The sequence below is a fragment of the Xiphias gladius genome, chromosome 4, assembly GCF_016859285.1.
Source record: "Xiphias gladius isolate SHS-SW01 ecotype Sanya breed wild chromosome 4, ASM1685928v1, whole genome shotgun sequence".
NCBI lineage: Eukaryota > Metazoa > Chordata > Actinopteri > Istiophoriformes > Xiphiidae > Xiphias > Xiphias gladius.
In genome coordinates this window covers 16247006-16269755 of record NC_053403.1, presented here as the reverse complement: position 1 = coordinate 16269755, position 22750 = coordinate 16247006, and positions in this window count along the sequence as shown.

Here is a 22750-nt window from a genome sequence, read left to right as displayed (position 1 = left end):
AATCAGCACAATATTGATATTAAGAAATCCGGGTAAAATAACATGATGTTTGCTTGTACATTCATGTCAAAACCATCCCACTCTGCTCCTGCCTTCCAAAATCCTCATCCCTGAGCAGGCAGAGGCAATTTTCATTCCATTATGTTGTGAAAAGCTGAACAGGCTAAATGGACAAGCCCAGAACAAGCCAAGGCATTTATATGGCTTTACATGTAAGGCTATTTTTAAAACAGCACAACATTGTCAATGCAATTGGCTGTTTAAATCAGCTTGTTGTCTTCTCATGTTTTATGTCACCAGTGTATTTAGAGGCTGCAAATACACATAAGGAAATAAGCATACCTCTGCCCTCATCTCAAATGCTGTGTTTTCTCTCTTTTTCTCACCAAAATAACCACAATAGCCAGTAAAAGGCACATAAATGCTGGCTTTTCTGAGTGACAGAAAAAGACTGGCAGTATATGTTAGAATCCGGTTAGAATAGGATATTATAAGAGGCAGCATTTTTGGCATCAGGGTTTGATGTGTTTTGTTTTCCTGTCTATCCCTCCTGCCTGGGTCCTTGTATCTTTGCCTTTAAGAAATGCTTTTTCAGGACAGACATTTCTCAGAGGAACTGCTACTGATGCAAGTCATTCTACTGACAGTGGTGTCACATGTCTTTGTCTTTTTCCTCACAAGGATCTGCATCATTCTATTCATACTCTGAATACACATTTGTTATGTTGTTGTATAGGGCAAGTAAATTAATAATGGAATCAATGACTTCACATGGCATTCATTCATTGATTTTTTACACTATTTGTGTTCTTGCAATTCACTATAGTCCAATACTAATCGCATATATTATATTAATATTAATTAATTAATATTGAGCATTACAGACTCATTGGCATGAAACTAGTGTTCACAGATGAATGCAAAAAAACCAGGGGGGGTTTCATGAATTGTAATTCCAGCAATAAACAAAAAGATAATAACAGGAATAAAACTTCTCTTTCACTGCAGATACTTCAGGAAATCAGTTTCCCCCCGGAGATCATTATAGATTCATGTGCATTTTTGCATAGATTTACCTGTAATGTCCAGTTCATCCCGGCCAGACACAGGATAAACAAGAGACCCCATAAAGATTCATTCTAATTTTCTCCATCTGACAATGCTATGATTAAAACAAAGGAGGTGTTTCTGCATTACCTTTGCCATTGCTTGGCATTTCAACTAAAGCATAGGGGGCATGTTATGGGAACTGACAGACTTCTGCAGAAATAAATGAGCACCAGTTCTGTGTCTGGAAGAAGTTGCAAGAGTCTCTGTGCAGAGAGATAAATTTAGGAGAGAAAATGTCAACTTCTGTTCTGTGCTAGATTTGAAATGCACCTGAGATGTGAAGGTGAGGCTGGAGCAACGTCTCTTGGTTAAGCATGCCGACACACCCTGATACACACACATATCCAGAAAGAAACAATCTCCTACAAGGCTTTTGCAGTGCTTGACTGTTCCGGCAGTGTTGAGAAGAAAGAATCTCATTCTTTTTAATTTTTCAGACATTTTATCCCAAATCGCTTTCATTCCATAGTAATTCTTTAAATAATATCAACTATTATTTTCATTGTTTTTAGAGAATTGTAAATCTGCCGAGAAATTCTCAAGCTAACTGCACATATTTGCAGTTTTGATGAGTTGCAGTTAAAAGAATATAGTACACACTGTAAAATGACTACGAATTAATTTAATTAAATTTAAATGATGAGAAGCTATATATTAGCTATATAAGATGATTAGCTGTAGTTAATCAGTCAGTAGGCCCACCTCGATAGAACACCAGTTTTATTGCTCGGCCAAAGTGACAAATTAGAAAACATCCATACTAGTCACAAATTAAGTAAGACATGCTTGTCACTATAGCAACATGTTATGGCAGGAGTTATTTTCATACCAACAGTCTTGCTTGCACATAGTACAGCACACTGATTAATTTAATGGCATATTAGCATAAAGACTGTGGCAAATTCCCTGGCTGAAATTACTGGGCGTGACACGGTGGCAAAATATGTTCTTCTCTAGGATTAAACGGTGAGGTCTCACTGAAAAGACAAACATTATGATTAACTTTTTTGTCTTTGTTTTAGCATATCGCAAAAAGGCTAGGCAGAGGGTCAAGGAATACAACCCTGTTTGATGGTTGTATGCTTGCACAGCTCCCAAAAATGGACATTTTCATACCTCGGCATGTACTCCAGACTTTCAGATCATGGGCAGACAGGGGTATATTAAAAGTGATTATAGGTTGTTGGTCCTTCCCTGTCTATCTGTTTGTCCATCTGTGGATCTATTGGACAGGGTATCCAATGTATCACATCCTCCCACTGTGTCTGTAATATACCCATAGGCATTTCATGTCTGCAGGGGCAGATAGTGTGGCATTCGACTAAGCTTACAAATCATTTTTAATGAATCACTGTGCACTCAGACCCCTTTCACCCCTCCCTTTTGCCACTTTCAATGGTTTTGCTCTCCACCTCTTATGACGCTTTTCAAAAATAAATGCAAGAGAGACCACCCACCACACCACCACCTCCATCAACATCATCTGATATGAGTGCCAAACTTGAAACAAGAAGAGAAAGTGATATTATTTTAATAATTTTAAGCAAATTATAAAGGAGGCATACATTGTGAAACCTTTTGTAAGCCTATTGTTTAATGAACCATTGGTGGGCACACAGACACATACACACAAATACACACACACACACATGCACACACACACACACACACACACACACACACACACACACACACACACACACACACACACACACACACACACACACACACACACACACACACACACAAGCATACACACAAGTTTTTAAAAAAGTTTATTAAACGGATTGCTTTCATTTGCCTCCAAGGCAGTTTGCATTATCAGTGGCATGATAATACCAAGCCTTTTATGTATTCTCACAAATGTTCATTACAGTGTGTGAAAGGAAAATAAATCAAAGGACAAACTAAACCCAGAGGACAAAAGACAAAAGAGAAGAATAAGTTAGTGATCGCAGCGGTGATATGTGGTTTATGACAAGTGAATAAAGCGTTTTACAGTCATTTAGAACCCTCTGCTTTAGTGTGGAGGGGTTTTTTTTGTCCTCATGTCAAACTCCTAGAACCAGGAGAGTTGGACAATTCATCATACACAAAAACTGCATTGACATATGCTCGGTGCACTCGCAATGTCCCAGAACCCTACAAACAAGACCAAAAAAGTACTAAAAGGATACAATATATGCCCTACCATTCAACTCAAGCATACAGGGGACATGTTCAACATCGTTTTCCCATGGGGAGATGTACCGTTACTTTTTCCTCGACACACTTGTTATCAGAGGGACTATAAATAAAAAGAAAGGATCAACACTTTTGGAGTTGCACTACTGTGCTCATAAAGCAGGATTGGCAGATAACGCTCTGCGTTAGGTTTTGTTATCTTAACTTTTGGCCTGCTTTCACCAGGCATATGTAGAGAAACTGAACTGTTTTCTCTGTCCCTAATGAATGTTCGGTCTATTGGATGCTATACACCATCAAAGAGAATGATCATCAGTGGTGCACACTTCATTTACTTCCTCATTTCTCTTTCTTATATTCTCTTTGCCTTCCTCCCCCTCTCTTGCTCACTCTGTTGCTCTCGCCCTTATTCCTTTCTCCCTCTCCTCCTCTCCCTCTCATGAGGAGCATACCTCATTGCAGCTGCATTAAGACCACTCTAATCTGTGTGGCAGGGTGAAATGGGATGTTCAATGGCTTTTTCTCGTTTCCTGACTGAGAGGGCCATGTAATGTGCTAATGGATTCTGTGGCTGCTGCCTGACCCCCTTGGTAGAGCGTGTAGATTCAGGGCTCACAGCAGTGACTCCCCCCTTGCTACTATCTCAGCCAAACAAGTGTAGCCTCACTGAAATCTTTTTATAGTTGCAGAGAGACTGGGAATCCACTTCTAAGGTCGTTAGAGCTTCCCAGGTGAGGGATCTGAACTCTCTTTGCTGCATGTCTGTATGCTGTACCAGTAATAGGTTTGGATAGACATGCACTCTGACATAAAACCATTAAGTACTAGTATATCATCAGGAGCCACATGGGTCTAGTATATTTTTGTTCTAGATTGATATTTTAGAGAGTTAAAGATATCAGGCCTGGGTTTAAAAAGTTACCTGCTTTAAGTAGGATTGTTTTTTTTGATAAAAGGCACTTTATGGATCCAGGGTTAGTGTGGCTCTTCAGTTACTCATTCATTCACCCAGAACTTATGTGCTCTTAGTGGCGTTTACTAAGGCATAGCAATAACAAGAAACAGGCATGTTCACTTATGCTTTGCCAGACATGTTGCCCATCATTTTGTGAGCTCCTGTTTATTACTGATTCATTACTATTTAGGACATGTAGCATGTCCTCTCAGGAGAGAATATAAAAAAAATTTAATTTAGCATTGTTCAAAACAGCAATATGTTATGTACTCTGTATTTCTTGGTTCATTTTGTTGTTTCACACTGCATTATTCTTATTATAATGGATAACCCCTTAGAACTTAATGATGCAATGTTTCATCAATACATTGTTGTCTTTGTAACTATAACAGAACTCACAGCAGAACAATATTCACCATTTCAAAGCATTTCTGATACTGAGATGTATTAGCATCTGAAAATAATTAGAGTAACAGTTTACATTCATGATTTTGATCAGCATTCAACAATCGTTAACATAAGGAGGAGGACGTAGCAGGGACAGATAATATGGTTAAGCTAGTCATTTTCCATCACATCTGAATCAGTTTTAGTCCTATTCACATATCTCACAATGTTGCAAAACCAAACTGTGAAGCGGCTGCAGGTTCTAAGTACTGACTGAGGTTAGCCACAAAGGGCTAACTTACTCAAGAATAACTGGTCTAAAAAGAGATGTGAAGACTCTTCAGTTGTGGAATAAGTATTAAGATCTCGTTCTTGAAATACCACCATTTAAAAATACTCCGTAATGGGCTCAGTAAGTGTTACATTATTGTATATTATACTACTGGGTTATTAATATTGATGCAGTAGCATGTATTGCTGCATTTTAATGCTGTAGATGACTGGGTTAGATCCAATTTTACTAATTTTATGTACTGGTGGGTGGTTTATTGGTGCTACTTGTAAGTTTTTCTGCTGCCAAATGTGGTTTCTTGCTAGGAGTGGGTGGTGGTGACAATGGTCGCTTTCCAAGAGCTTCAGCCATCATTGTGTTTACAGGACAAGAGGTTAGAATATGCCCTCTGAGCAGAGCTACTTCTTCAGGGCAGAATGAACCCTACACTGACTCGCTCTCAGAAGTGACGAGATGAGCTGGCATGGCTAGCTGGTTAGCGTGCTGACTTCAGGAGAGGAAAAGAAGTGATGAGTAATGGAATAAAGTTTGATGCTGAACTCACAATGTTTCTTCTAGACTGGCAAGTAAACAGCTGTTAATGCTAACGCTGGCTATGTAGCAATACCAAAACTTGTTGTATATGTATGATAATACATTGTATTTAATGCTCATGGTAGGTTTTTTAAAATCTTCATCTGTAAAGTAATAAGTAAGTACAGCTGTCAAATAAGGTAGAAGACCAAAAATATAAAGTAGCCTAAAGTTAAAATACTCGAGTAAAGTACAAGTAATTAAGAATTGTACTAAAGTGCAGTACTTTCTCCACCAGAGCAAAGCAAAGAAGAGAAGATGTGAAAATTGGCTCAAATCTGTAAGATAAAAATAAGAACAGGAATGTTTGAGTCAGAGAATAAAAAGGCTGAATGGCAGCTGCTCCTCTGTTCTGCAGGACCTAACGTTGTTCATGACATTGGCGAAATCTCACTTATGAAGCTTGCTGCATGGTTAGCGCTGTCATAATTTTTCACCACTGATTTCAGACCTCTAAAAACATTAATTCTGATCTCAGTGTGAGCTTGACATCTCACCAAGTGGTTTTGGCAGTTTGCATCAGGTGTGACCTGTATCTGATTTGTGCACAGTAAGACCTTCCACCAAAAGTAGCCTCCTGCCACATACAGTAGTCACATAAAGATCCCATTTAAGTCCCTGGTAGCACATTAGCTAGTTACTAGATTTAATGTCAGAGACCTAATTGACCATAATTCAATGCCTACAAAACATGATGCATTTAAGTCTGGTTTCTTTCTTGTTTTTCTCCAATACTCACTAGAAAGTCAGTAGAACAGGTTCCCTCCAACTGAAAATCATTCTGGGAAATGTGAGATGTCATTGTCCACAGAAGAAACAGATAAGGCAGGCTGACAGGATTTGGACTCAGCAAAAAAGAAAAATGACAAAAAATAAGTGAAAGATTACACCTGGAAGTCGATTAACATTACATTTTCTTAAACACTAATAGGAGAAGATATGTCTGACTTGGTGAGCTGATAGAGCATGCTGCAGAAAGACTTAAAAGTATATGGATTCATTTGTTCATGAGAAAATACTGATTTCACAATCCTAAGAAATCATTTTAAATATTTTTCATTCAAAAGGAATCAAAGGCTTCCCAGAAATGTCATTGCAACTTGCTGACCTCAGATGCTCTGCTCCACAATGAACAGAATTGCAAGCATTTCCTCCTTGACAGAAATAATAACAGGGAACAACTCGGACCTCTTGTCAGTGTGTATGTCTGTGGTCTTTGCCATCAGTAGAATAGGAAATAAATATCTCATTCCTGTACAGAAAGTAATGACGGATGATCACTGTGACCCAGACCCCTTAACATTTTATTGTTGTAGAAATGCTTGCTGAGAGTAAATGTATGTGTTCTTTTACCTTAATATTTCACTGTAATGTCTATCCTCACCTTTAAAGGGCTTGAGGAAAGCATCATCACACGTCAGTGCTGGACTCCTGCCTGACTCTGTGTAACCTTGGAACCTTAAAAGCACCAGCACCATTGACTACTCTGAAATGTGTCCACACTATTTTAGCTTGTCCCTAAAGCCACTCTGGTGACCACATGAAGTGCAGAGAACGTAATGTTATGCTGGCAGCCAGGGGCAGTGTGACATTTTGAATCAAGATACACGCATTAACTCTCAGCAAATCAGAAGCTATTTTTCCCTTTTGACTTGGACTTTTTCATTTTCGCAGGCGACCGCAACTTGAGTTAACTGGGGCTCTTAATCTGGCAGACGTTATTAGTGGCATCTGGCTGCAAAATGTTTTTGCTTCTCAACTTGTTTCATTGACCTTGAGAGATAAACACTTAAGAGACTTACAAATGTGATAAGATGACAATTAAAAAAATAAATGTAAGTTAGTAATCCATTAATCTTTAAAAAGTGAGTATCTGTTAATTTTGGCACCTGGTTTTGATTTAGTTTTAGACTTAAGTCTTTTGATGAAAATTAGTTTTAGTCAAATCTTAGTCATTTGATTTTTGTTAGTTTTAGTCTAGTTTTAGTCAACAAAAACTAAAGACATTTTAGTCTAGTTTTACGTCAGTGACATGTTTGTCTCATGTTCATCATACATTTTAAATTTTTATGTCTTCTAAGCAATTTGAGGCTACAGCTGTAGCCATCTTTGTGTGCAGTTATAAGATGTCCATGTCACTCTGCTCTGCAGCAGTCCAGACTAACTCACCTAAGTAAATCCAGTTGTCATTTCCCAACTCTGTCTGTTTGAACAGAACAGCTCTTTCTTTATCATTGCATAACATCAATATTGTGATCTTTATACATCTAGAGGATAATTTAGATGGACTGCCAACGTTAATCCTGGACAAGCGAAGGCAAGCAAAAAATCAAGTTAAAATGAATCCTAAAAATAAATCTAAGTTGCTTAGATCAACCTAAAATCAAGTTACGATTGGGCCACAAGACATGCTAAAATCAAGCTAAAAACGAGTTAAAAATGACATGGCACATTTAAAGGTGACTTCCAAATAATCCACAACAACCATGTGGCTATTTCACAGTTGCTGAGAGACCATTGTTATTGTAATATGACTCAATTAAAGAGTGACATTTAGCCATTATTCTACTCCCAAATGTACCACCTCTTGGGGATAACAGTACAATGCAAACTGATACTATGGTTTGCCTCGCTACCTTGTCGTCTATAAAGTCACTTCTCACTCCTTTAAGCTGTCATGTAGCCGAGCACCCCCAGAGACGCTCCCCGAGGCCCGTCTGCCCACAAAATCACATGCTCCCATGGGAGAAGAAGTGGAGCCAATGCAGAAGAAGAAAGGAAACTGAACTCATTCTTTCTCTGTCTTTTGTCTTTTCATCATCCACAAACCCTGCGTTATGTTTGTGAGCTAGGTGAGCCTCATTAGTGATATGGACCCTGGTTTGTATTTCAAAGCCTCTCTACAGTGTGATGACCAATAGGTGTGTTGAAGAACAAGCATTCATTTGCTGCTTTTGATCATAGCCCTCAGCATTTCCCTACCCTTAGCAGTCCAAATGCAAATTCACGGCATGTTTACTACTTATGATTTTTGTGTTTTTTCCATTTTTCATGTGCTCATTGATAGACACCATCATAGATGCTTTAAAATCACTGAGCTCAACATGTTTTGAATAAAGTTGTACTCTTGGTTGTGTACTATGCTGTGTTTATCACCTTGAACCTTGAGATTACACTTTAGCATTACAAAACATTGTGCCCCTGCATTGCCTCAAAAGTTAAAGAAATAGACGGGGGAAAAAAATACCAATCTTTTTCATTGATTTCCAGGTAGAAATCCCAAGGATGTGTGGATAAAAGCATTATATTCAGGACAGGAAATAAAAGCCATAAAAACATGGCATTTTAAGTACATTTCCCTCAATGTATGTGCTGTAGTATGAGTTCAAACTACAATCAGGACTATACACACACTGATTACACTGATACCTTTAAGGAAAATGGCTCAACATTATTTAAAAGTATTTTGTTTTATTTGTTCATCTATCTGCCTTAATGGTTGTGTCACCTTTGAAACACAGTCTTCCCTCTCACTTTAGATGAAGCATCATCAGCCCTCTCACGACGTTTCCTATCTGTCCAGTCTTGCTGTGTACATTTAAACCGATGCCTCAGGGAACAGCTGGAGGTGTGAACGAGGAAATGGAGTTCACACTGACCAGTTGACATTTAAATTCTCTGAGGATCATAGCAGAAATACTTTAAGAGTAAAACTTGAAACCATAAGTTTTATTAGCAACATTATTTATCCAAGAAGTATTCGGGACAGGTTTGAAAGCCAGTGACTGACAAATATAGAGGAGATGTAAAATTACAGTTGTATTCAGTTCTTGTTTTTTGTTTTTTTCTTTTGTTTTGTTTTTTTGTTTTTGAATGTGCTAAATATTCTGTATAGTGTTTTTCATTCTCTACCAGATTTATAACAGCCAGCCTGGTCATGAACTAGGGATATGGAGTTTAAAAGAAGTCAGGTGGATTTTCTGTTGAGGATGATATTGAATTGCATTATGCAACTGCAGTACTAAATCACTCGAACACTCTTTTAATGTAGTACCATTATATCTGATAAAGCTGATCAAAAATATATTGAGACCATTGATTTAAAATTACATGATGTTATTATTTATGTTTTCTAATCATATTTCTCATACTTTTTTATCAATCCTATGTATTTTCAGCCATCAAAACATTCTGTTCTAAAAAATATTTTAACACCATGCCCTTCTTTTTTGTCGTTTAAAGCATGCAGACATAGTGGTCAAGATTTTCGTGAAATTGTGAAAAATTATGGAGGATGCTTTCTTTGCCAGGCACTTGTGGCATTAATAGGGAAGAGTTCCACATTTGCCCTTTGAATTTCTCTCAGTTATTATCAGTGCCCTTAAGGATTCTTGAGGACATGAACAAGGAGACTGAAAATGAAAAAGAAAAATCAATATTAGTGTATTTATTTTATTGATTTGTTTGAGGGATGTCTGTCTTAGTTTTATGATGAGTTAATATTCCTTTTATTCCTTATCATATGTCTTGTGAAATTATATTTGAAAGGGAAATAGTACCTCTGGGATTTTCTTATTTGCCATATCAATTTTCATTATCAAAACTGAAATGCATTTTTGTATTTTCCTGGTTTTTCCATGAAGGTTTTTATTAAATAAATGTTGTCTGGTCTGTCAGTGATAAAGTATGTGTCAGGAAACACAGGTCCATTGTAGAGGTGGATATGTGGTCCATATCAACAGGAATATAAAGCATTTCAGTGCTGCCTTAGAAAGCTCAGACCAATTTGGAAACACGTGAAACGAAATGATGTCTGCTGCTTTCAAAGGACTAATCCTTATAGGTGTTTTTTTTCCTATGCTTCAAAATACAAAGCTGATTTCCAGAATTGAATTCAGGCAAATGAAAACCTCTGCTGTGGACATTTTGTAGAGCTCTACTGCTGATTCATTTTGGTGCATTCGGAGGGGATTTGTTTTTTTCAGTCAGTTTTGACTTAATGATTCTGGACAGGTTTCTCTCTTTTGAAAAGATGTGACAAGTGGCATGTTTTTTTTTCTCCTTTTTTTTTTTCCTTTGAAGCTTTTTCACTTCCTGCCCACCACCCTGTAAAGCTTTCTGCTCACATTTTATCTTTGTGACATACCTCACTCCTTTCAACCAGCAATTCGTTTTGTAATGGCTAGTGTTATTTTTTTAAATATATTTTCTCCTGACAACTTGGCAAACACCTTCTTTTATGCCATTGCTCTCTCACACTATTTGTCATCCTTTTTTACCCTCTCTATTTTTTATGTAGGCTAGAATTCCTTCAAATGCCCTGTGATATAGTTGTCTTCTGCAGTACATATTATTAACATACCGTATGTTGACAGTGCACTGTTTTCAGGGTTATAATATAAGAATTCAGTAGGCATTCACTCAAACACATCAAGAGACTTCAACTTAAGACCACTGCTGTCAATTTCAAAGAAAATTCTCTCAAAAGCTAGATTTTGTTTTTCCAAAAAAGACATTGTGTGTTCTCTGAACTGTCACTAGATCTGTTGTTCCACTATCCACACTTTTTTCACTTTTTTCTCAGCTGGGAGTAGCTATTTCTGTTGTGCTTTGCATTGTGGGACAACAGTATCAATCATAACCACAATCACAACTCTTTAGGACGCTTGCTGATATTTTAAGTATTTTACTTTTTTGTCATTTAACCAGTGTGACTACATTACATACTGGAAATTTGAATACAATTAGAATTGTATTCAACAGGTTTTAAACATGTGTACTTTCATGAGTATTATGAAGACCTAATTATTGACACACTGGAGTGGGCACATAGTTACAAAATGCCAAGTCAGGTACAGTATTTGGCAACTGGTGGAAGAGAATGGCTATGGTTGGAACTGACCGTTTGACAGTTTTAGTTATTGTTGTTGCACTTCTCATTTGTAGCTGGTGACCATCGATTTGGTTGTCAGAAATGATATGTGTTGCCAGCAGATTTTATCAGCTATTCCTAGATAGCTAATTAAGCTAGAGTTTCAGCTCCCACACAGATACTACGTAGTGGATGTGCTAATCGTGAGTAACCTAGTTGCTTACCTGCTGTGCAAACTTACGGATACTAAATTGTGATTGGCCAATCACTGTTCAGAGGAGGGGTTTAAACTTTGATGATGTGCTGGCTGTAACATAGAATGTTTAGTGCTTGCTTGAGTCCACATCCAAGATAGTCAGAGAGCTAGTCGCTGCTTCCAAAGCACCTGACGCAGTGATAACAGGACTGACAGGCCAGTACAACCCAGTGTGGGAGAACAATGACAGCTCGATCAACTCAGAGAGAGAGGTAAATGAGCCGCTGGTGTGCAAAATGGGTGTAAAGTGGAAGATTCAGTCCCTGCTGTCATCCTCCTCTCAACCTCCACCTCTTAATGCAATTAGAGGCTATAATTAACCCCAAGATGCTTCCTACCATGATGACAGTCCCACAGGCAACTCAACTGATAAACTTAATCTTTGTTTTAGTTTCTTTGTTCTGTGTGTATGATGTCTTTCCATTTACCATCACTCTTTTTATTTCTCTATTTGTCTCTTTCTGATGTGTTTTTCTTCAATCACTCCAACCATCTCATCTCTCATTTATGAAATCTGAATTCTTTTTCCCTTCAAGTCCGCTCTGTGGCCTGATATTATTTTATTCTCTGCCACGGTGTCGTCTCTACTGTCTGCATTAAAATAATGGGATTTGGTGTTTCTTTCATCCTATTTGTTGCACTAACTATTTTTAAACAGCTTTAAAGGGTCGTACGAGAAGAATTTAGGAAATGATCAATTAGAACAAGTAATATTCTCCACCAGGTCATTAGGAATAGAGTGTGTCATCTCTGACTTATCCAAAGTAAACAAACAAGTAGAATGTTGATAGACAGAGTTTTTTTTATATATGCACGCATACATCCAGTCCCACATTTTTTTATATTTAAACTTTAATTGAGCCACTATTGAATAGTCTGGATAGCAACAAACAGGTGTGCAGGTGTGATTTACATGACTTGCCGAGAATAGAGCCCTTCTATCCTTTTAATCACCTGGAAACTGTGATTAATTCCTCTGTGTTTTCATGCCTTGACTGCTGTAACGCCCTGAACACCTGTCCTACCCATCAGAACATATCTGCCCACTACTTAGTCTGTAATGCTGCTAAGCAACAGCAAATAAGCTTCAGTGCAGTTTAAGATTGATTTAAACCTTATTTTCATCACTTTCAGTGCTTACCTTGGGCAAGAACTTAATTACAGTATATCTCTGTGCTTTTAACCTCTCATTAGGACAACTGCAGCTTGATATGCTGCTCTTCCCCTGCCCAGACCCCCAACTCCGTCTTGACACATGAAATGCATACTGCTTCATGCACTGGCATTGAAATTTGGCATTGGACATGAAAAACTGAAGTGCAGAACTTTCTAGTATGGACATAAATCACGATACTGTGCTGGAAAACCAGATGCCTAACTTTGCACTATTAACTGTTGACAAAGAATAAAACCTCAAAAAAAAAGAAGTATTTATATAGGTGTAAAGTGGTAGGTGTGAGTGTGTGACACTGCACGCCTGCATGTGTCCCCATGTAAACCATCCATGAAACCTCCAAACACTTGAGAGAAAGGTTTTCTTTGACAAGTCCAACCCTTGAGATAACAGCAGGAGCCAAATATGCAGTATAATTACATGCTTTGCATATCTAATCAGATAAATGTATAAGGTACAGTAAATCCCTTATCCCGAAGCTACAGGAGGACTTCAGAACATCCCCAGTGGTGATACTAAGGTTCTCTGAAGCTTATAGCTCCAGGCAAGGCTTATGAATCTGATTGTCCTGGAAATACATGACCCATCAGGCTATATCCCAAGCTTACTGTGTTCTTCACTATAACCTGGTGATAAGAACCATATATGACTATGACCATCTGTTTCTGCACAAAAATGAGGAGGTAATCTGGTAAACTGGAAGCACAGCAGGCCATTTATCATTCCGGCCTTGGACTGACAGTGTCAGGCGAATTGAATCGTTAAAGGAAGATGATTAAGACAGAAAGCAAGACATGCTGCTTTCTGACAGATGTGGTGAGCATCATACTTAACATCGACAAAGCTTCTGAAGAGTAGAAGAATACAGCAGGATGAAGGAATATGTAGCAGGTTTTAAGGCCTTGAAAATTCATATGGATTCTAAGAAAAAGGATGTCTCTGAATTTGCAAGGGAAAATCTTACAGTGTCCTCTTTTCATAATAAGGTCTATTGTGCTTTCCTTTCCTCACAATGTGTTTATAATCTTAAATATTATTACCTACATGGAAGACTCCCACAAAAAAAATCCCAGACAGATTTTCTCATTGGCATTAATTAAATGGATCATTGTCCACAAGGATTCTATTGTGAATGACTGATGAATAATAAGCTGTGAACACAGAACACAACACAAAAAACATCCAAAGCACTGAAAATGTGTGAAGCTGCATTTTCCTTTCATTTTGACATGATAATCACAGTCAGGTTTCCTATTAAACAACAGCTGTATTCTTTCTGTTTCTTTTCAAATGTACTATTAGAGTGGTCTGCCTATGTCTTCCTGTGGGCTTATATTCTGGAACCACTAATGATAAATGTAGGTAGTACATATATATATATATATATATATATATAGTATATATATGTTCAGGCTATAACATATAATAACAAATATTGACAGAAGTGGGATGAAGTGTGGGCTGACTGGAACATTAAAATTCAAACTTTCTTACACTGGAGCTAAAACACTGATTTAACAGTATTTGTTGGTGAATAATGATTGATGATATTTGCAAGTTTATGAAGTTTTTATTGCTCTTAATTTTTCCTAACTTTGCACTTGAGAAGCTGTAAAGAGTGACATTACCATTCCGCACCGTAGTAATCAGTTTAATCATTACACAGTCAAAATGAAAATGCATCCAATTTCAGGAAATTGCTCAATGACCATTTTCATTTAGCTAAATGTAATCTATTGAGCAGGCGTGGCATGTACATAAATCAACATAAACCCTCACACTCTATGTACCCAATATGTTGTAACACAGTGTTGTTTTAATGATGTTTCAGTTTCCTAGCAACGGATCATATTCAACAACCTTCGTCTGTCTTTGTTTTTTCTTAATGGGAGCTGATGACTGCAGAACCAGGCTCTGATTAAAATCAGACACTACATAGCTTTTCAGACAAGGAAGGGAAAACAACATGTGGGGTATGTGTTCCTGATTAAAAATACACCCTATGTTAAATTCATCTCCATCACCACCACTGCCCTGACAGTGTATCACCACATTTGAGCATGACATGCTGCACAAACTGAAGAATCACAGGTTAGGAAAGAAAACAGTTCTGTGAGTGAAGCTTATGAAGGGTCGTCTGACCTGCTGTTCCCAGTGTGATCCATTGGGGGTTTTTTTTTTTCAAGTCTATGTTTTCATTTCCAGCCAAACCAAGGACATGTAAGAGTTAAGGGCTTTAATGAAGGAACCTGACTGTGTTGTTAAGTACCATTCAGATGTGCGAAATTATATCTCTTATGAACCCACTCTTGCTCAATCACACACTGTGTATGACCAAATAGAAGATATTTCATTCGCACTTCACATTCCAGTGCAATAATAGTAAAGCTAAAGGAATAGTTAAACATTTTGGGTAATAATAATTCGCTTTCTTGCAAGGAATTAGATGAGCAGACTGATACCACTCACATGTCTGTATGGTGAATATGTAGATGGAGCCAGCAGCTGTTTAGCTTACCTTAGCATAACCCTGGAAACATCATATATGGTTGTCTGTTCAAAAAGAGACTCGTAAAAACAAAAATTGCCATACAAATATGAGAGAGGTATCAACCTTCTCATCAAACCTTCTCATCGAAAAGAGAGGCTAGGAGGTTCCTCCTAGTGGCACTGGCAGGTAGTGGCACATCAATGTCTGTGGACATTTGAATCCAGCTGTGGACTTTTGTTGCATGTCGCCCTCCATTTCTCTCTTCTCCCTTTATTTTTTTCCTGTCATATCTACACTGTCCCTATAATAAAGGCATAAAATGTATGTATGTATATATATATATACATATGTATATGTATATACATATGTAAATATATATATGGGTAAGAGAGAGATGGGGGGGGGGGGGCGACATGCAACAAAAGTCTGTAAATTCAATTTACAAAAGTCAATTTGAAGAGCAAGTGAGGCCCAATCCCAATGTCCAGCCTAAGCCCTGAGCCCTCCCAGACTTAATTGACATCACCTGATAAGTGATTGAGTGCGAGAGGCTGCAAGGGCTAAAAAATGATATAAACAGGAATGGGACAGCACATTGTAACATATCAACTTACCTTGATGACGCCAAAGTATGTTTCATACTATTATTGGTCTGGGATTTTTTATTTTACATTTTTTACTTTCTTCACAGCCAAGGCACTTAAGGGACCAACTGCCTGATTTGAATGTCTTCCAGGCTCTTGCCTTACAGAGTGGACAAGCAGTAACTGTCAAATAATCAATTAACTTGTTTTTGTCAAAACAGCATCATCATGAGTGTAGACACTGGGATTGTGCCTGAGTGTTGAGCAGTTACGAGCACGTAGGGAGGGTTGAGTTCGTGCTTGTCACAGCCCAATGCTCACGGGACTGCTCCCTTGTGAGGATGCTTTTCCGCTCGCAAATACTGTTCTGTGCGTTAGCAGAGCAGAAATGCTCCCTCACAAGAATGCTTTTCCGTTTGCTGATACTGTTCTGTGCACTCGTATCATCGCCTGTTTTTTTTTGTGCGCAGGTTTTAAGAGTACAAAAAAAATACAGAGGTAATATCCCGGTAATTTCTTGGTAACAATGAAAGTAGTGATAATATTGGGGTTTAATTTCTGTAATAGTATATCAATGGGGCAAAATCAGAAGGGCAATAATGAGTAGAAATACCTGAAGGTAATTATGGGGCAACAAAGATGTTACAAGGCTGTAATCACCATTTCCACAGAATTAACCTGATGTTTCCAAAATATTACTGCCTTGATGGAATGTAAAATGCTACTTCTATTTACAGCAAATTAAAACAATCCCCTTGCTTCACTTTCTAATCTCTAAACTTCACAAGTACAGAAATATTTACAGATGTGAATGACTTTGTCTGAGTCTGCCAAGTTACCACCATGTCCTCTCAGGGGAGTCCAGCAAATTGCTCCACTTCCTGATTTCCATGGCAACCTTCATTTCCATCACAGTGTGATTTTTGGATAGGAGACTTAGTTTCACCCAGTCTGCCATCTGTCTCTCCAATATGGAGGTTTGTTTTGTTTTGGCTTTTTTTTTACAAAGGAAAAAAAACATCCTTTTAGGTGTCAGAAGAAGAGGAAAGGGCTGGCAAAGCACCAAACAGATTCCTTCCACTTGTTTATGTAAATTATTCATGCTCTTGATGCATTATGCATCCTGTATGAGACACGTAAATCAAACAGTACTGTTTCATGTTTTGTCTCCATGTAAGCAGGTAGTAATTTGGCATGGTCATATTCATACTGAGTTCTGTCTAGCACCCATTCACAAGCTATTCTGGGCACTGAGCCTGACTGAGGCTTGATCTGATGCATTCCCCTATTGATGTGCATACAAAGATGAAGCTGTGATTTTGACCGTATATGGTTATTATAGATGTGTCTCCTATGCAACACCGAAGGTCATTTAAAAACCTTGGCTGTAGCTGGTATTGTAACATGGAAACTTGTTCTGTTTACTGACTGACTGAGTGAATGAACAGTTGGTAAAATTACCACGAGGAATACCGGACGATTACACCTTGTCCTTCACATACTCCTTGTCCCTGCTGGAGAGAAATGAAATCGAGATATGTGTTTAGTTGTTTCAGGCAATATAGCAACAGGGGCCAATCTGGTCACTTTTACCTTGTGCCTTAAAGCAATAATCTCACACAGTTTCATGCATCTGAACCCATCCTATACAGTTCAGCAGCATGGCAGAGTGAGACTAAGCCAGTTACCCAATCTCAGCGCCTGCACTCACTGACGTGCAGAAGTTGACGCACATTCCAGATGAAGAAACTGTGCGAGGACTCAGGGCAGTCCCACTGTGCAAAGTGCGAGAGGGCTGTCTAGCAGACATTTTGAGCCCTTTATGCACACTGCAATCCTGCAGATTTTGCTTGAGGAAACAGCCCACAATTTATAGCTTCATGACATTAAGGATGGGCATAACAGACCAGGCTCCAACATCAAAAATGGAAAAAAACATGGAAGGATGTGGCAAGAGCAAATTTTCAATTATGTTTTAGCCTCATTTAATTTAATAACAAACATTTTTTATGGAGTATGAAGCAGTTCAACTGATTGAATGAAATGTTAAATATGAGCCTCACTTTGCTCCTTTGCTCCCGACCAGATGCAATAAGAGATAGTGCTAAGTAGCAATTCCAAATTGTCTCAGTTGAAATCACTACATGTTGTTGTCCTATGTACCCGTGGAAAGGGCTCTTTACTCATTTTAATTCTGGCACATTATTTGAATTCAGACTTATTCTCAGTAGTTTGAAAAAAATGTATTTCAGTGTTAGTCACATTTGACTGATGTGGTTATTGTTAGTTTTTTAGTCTGGTTTTATACAGTGAACAATTTGCTCACTTCTTATTGTCATTTTTATTATTATTTTTTATTATTTTTTGTCATGGTTTTCTATGGCTGCAATTGTTATCTTCAATGGTGCCATAGATGTAGATGAAAATAGTCGATTTTTTGTTTTTGGTTTTTCTTTGCAAAAATAGATAGCTAGCCTATTAGTGAGGAAATCATTATTAAAATGTAAAGTACAAAAGGTCAAGTACAAGGCTACAGTAAATTAACTTCCGAAAGGAAGATATTTTGGATGTAGGAGGATCTTGTTTTAACAATTATTTCAGACCATGTGATGAGAATTGACTGAAATTTAAAAACAAAGTAATAATACATGTGTTGTCTATTTGTCTTGTGCATTTTTCATTTACGAAAATGTTGTTAGTTAATGTCTAATTTTTATGATGACAAAGGTGAATTTCAGTAAATACTTTTCAACTGTGTTCGCTACGAGAGCTTCTCTTACTGTTCTAACAGAACAACCTAGAGTTTAAAGATGACACCAAGCCCTCCTACATGAATTATCACCTCTGTTCAGGAAAAAAGTGAGGACAGCTCACAGTCCCCAATTCATCAGACTGTCTAAATACAATTGCACAGCCAGCCTGAGACCAAGCACACCATTTATTTAGTCGAATCTCGTGGTGTCAGGCACAACACCTCATTCATCTTACAACTATGCTGATCCCATGGGCCTTTTACTCCAAGACAAGTGGATAGATCCTCCCGTTCAGGACCTTTGGGTGTCTGGCACATATAAATTACAACAGTTTTGGTTTGGACGTTTTTTTTTTTTGTTTGTTTTTTTACCTCTGTGGGACCTCTCAACTCATTTGCTTCCTTAGGAAGGCAGCGTAATCTTCCCTCTATACCTTTACACTCAGACTGGTTAAGATTATCGAAGGAAGAAGAAGGGGTAGGCTACAAACAAAGACCAATTTACACAAGTCTTGTTGAAATCAACTTTAATTTAATATTCCATCTGTGTAGGGGCTTTTTTACAGTACAGAAATGCTGAAGCAGTTTTTTCTTGGCAACTTGTTGAAGCATCGCCGCTTTAAATTTCATTTAACAAGTCCCACATACAGGTAGGTGAATATGTATTTGGACAGTGACAGTCATAGTTCATAGTATGTTTTGGGTCATTATCCATCTGTACTGCCAAGCACTGTCCTATCAGTTTTGCAGCATTTGGCTGAATCTGAGCAGATAGTAAAGCCCTGTACACTTCAGAATTCATCCTTGCACTTCTACGCCTTCCTCCTCAAGAGTGTTTTGAACCGGCTAGAAGGCAAGAATTCTATGATCATTCACTTAAGTTGTTATCTGTGGTTTTCCAGGCCTTTTGGACTTGCTGAGCTCGCCAGTGCATTCCTTCTTTTAAGAATGTTAAACATTGTTGATTTGGCCATTCCTAACGTTTCTGCCTTCTGTCTGATACGTTTGTTTTGTTTTTTTAGCCTAATGATGGCCTCCTTCATTTACATCAACACCACATATTGAGAGTTCCCATGAACAGCTAAGAAATGACTTACCATAACCCTAACTATAACCACTACTTGCCTAATCGTAACCTTAACCATTTACCCAAAAATCAGCTTTTTCCCAATTGGGGACACAGCTTTTGTCCTCAATTGGACAAGCCATCCCCAATTAACTGGTCTTTAGTCTGAAATTTGTCCCCGAAAGTAGTCTATCACACACAAATACAGGCACACACACACACACACACACACACACACACACACACACACACACACACACACACACACACACACACACACACACAGACAGATGCTTCAAACGTTTTGTTTTCAGCCATAAACAAGCCTTTCTGTCTCTGTCTTGTTTTCTGTCTGTTTCTCAGGATCCAAATGTGACAGATATAAATTGAAAAGTCAGCAGTGGAGCAGCTACCCAATCCTCAGCACAGGGTAATGGTCGATCTGCTGGGGATTTCCGAAGGGGCCTTGTCTCTAACCCCCACATCCTCAATTACCAACAGGCCCCCATACGGCCTCTGCAAGGATGAGCTAAAAAAAAAAGGGTTCAGAAACTAAATAGATATATATTTCACAATGCATACGCTCAACCATCTGTAGTATATAGCTTTAACATAACTAACCATGAAATCTTGAACTCACCTTTTCAGATGCAAACAAAGAGACCCTGTGGATGCAGTTGGTAGTGGTCCTGTAGCTGTACGCGTTTTGCCCAGTATCCACTCCTCCTTCACATGTAGGCTATGTGCACACACATGCCCACATACCAGTCTTTGAAGTTCTAATATTATACCAGGCATTCACAGACTTCAAAACCAGTAGCGTAGGTGTAATGGTGTGATGCCTATTAATTTAAGTTAATGTAACATTCGCATACTGTTGTTTTTGCAAGTAAATGAACTGCTCCTATCCTTTTTTTTTCCAAGGTAGTGATTTCAGCATGAAGACATTACTGGGTAGATCTTAATTGAAAACATGAATTGTTCTGTAAGATATTAAATATATTACACAGACATTTGTATATAATTTTCGTGGGACTTCAGTCTAATAACTGAAGATGCAGAGACCTTTTGCACAGACACACACACACACACGCACACACACAATTTAATACATTTTACATACACATACAACTTCCAGTTTGGATTCCTGCTTTGTCATTTGTCATGTTACTCCACAATACATACTGTACACAACACATCCAAGAGACTGTGTTTTTGTTCTATAAACGTACTGTGACTATCACTTATCTTCAGTGAGCAGTGTTTCCACTGCTGCATCCTCACAGATGCATCCACTATGACAGTAACGTTTGTTGTCATAGTAGCCAACATGTAACGCTGATTAAACATTTTGGCAAATATGCTTCATTGTGATTGGATTAAAGACGCTGCCTGTCCAACATCTGTCCCTATGATGAAAGTCTGGAGTGTTCTATTTGGAGCGGTACTGCTGGCAGGTTAGAAGGAGTTGTTTCTACACTGGAATATTATGCTCATTGTTAATGAAGACTACAGGCAGAGGTAGAGTGCATATGGCAGTGGGGTTGGACCGTGAATTTGCTGCAGTCGTGTGAACATGGGTATCTTGTGTCATGGAGAATGTTGGAACAGTGTAATGAAGAGGAATTGTTCCTGTCGACTTGCATTAGCCCACATGATGTAAAATGCAAGCTGCGAAATTCATCATATTGCGGGAAGTAATTATGCATACATAATTGCATCATATACAGAACATTCCTACAAAGGCAAATAAATGCTTTTTTGATATGATGGAAATACCTTGTTCTACAAGCTAGACATAAGAGAGTTAAAGCCTCCTGAGCCCATGATTTACAACCAGGAATTTGAAGGTTTTATGAGGAAAGAAGCTAATTGCACACATGAAGTAGCTGGTGCTCTTTGTACTGTATGTCCCTGACGTACGTTACGAGGAAACCAACCGTACTATAACATGAAGGCACACAACCCAATTAGGAAGGTAGCATGTCTAGTGTGCCATTGTCCGCTGCTATGTGTATAATGTTTGTTTATCATCTTAATTTAGTGTGTTAGCATACTAACAGTTGCAAATTGGCCCTTAACACAAAGTACAAGTGACGGTCAAAGGAATAATGTTAATTTTGCAGGTATTTGGTCATAAATCATAAAATTTTGACCTGCTGATAGCACTAGAAGAAAAGTAAAGGGGTCACCAAACTTATACAGCTTTACGAATATATTAATGTTGATACAGAATAAGTCAGTAAAATGTTATATTTGTTTTCCCCCAAACATCTAATCTTGTAGTGCAATATCCATTGTAGTGACTACAGCAATATTAAACTTTTTCATGATCAAGTTTAGTCACTCCCAGCACATAGGTTAGAGAAAACTTGTGGTCTGGTTTGATACAGAAAAGGTTCATAGTGACTTCAGACACAACATGTTTACTGTACATTTAACCAAGACCACAACCTTTCCCTAATCTTAACCAAAGCACTTTGGGCTGTTGCAGTTTAGTTGTATATAAACGTAATTTCTAGGGGACAGGGTTGGAATGTATGTACTAAATTTCATGGCAATCCATCTAATAGTCGCTGAGACATTTGACTCAAAATCACAAATATAAAACCTAATGGTGGCATTACAGGAAAGTGAGGGAGTCCTTGCGATACATTGTCTGAGCACCATCAATATCTGTACAAAATGTCATGATAATACATCCAATAGTTATTGAGATATTTCAGCCTGGTCCAGTGGTGGAACAACCTACAGACCAACTTTCCAGAGAGCCATGTCATTAGCAAGGTAAAATATATATTTATATATGTTCAAGAATCCACAGAAAGTGGAAAAAGTCAGTTGATTGCAGAAAACTGAGAAATGTAACATGTTAAATATGTGCAAAAATACAAGCAAATAGTGGCATGAGGAACACAGAAAAGGCATGGATTGGTAAAAGTGCCAAGCTTGAAATGCTGCAGGATTACTATTACTACTTAAAATACTATGTAATAGTTATAATAATAAATACACAGTAACTCAATAGAAAAAATATGCACATGTGCAAAAAAT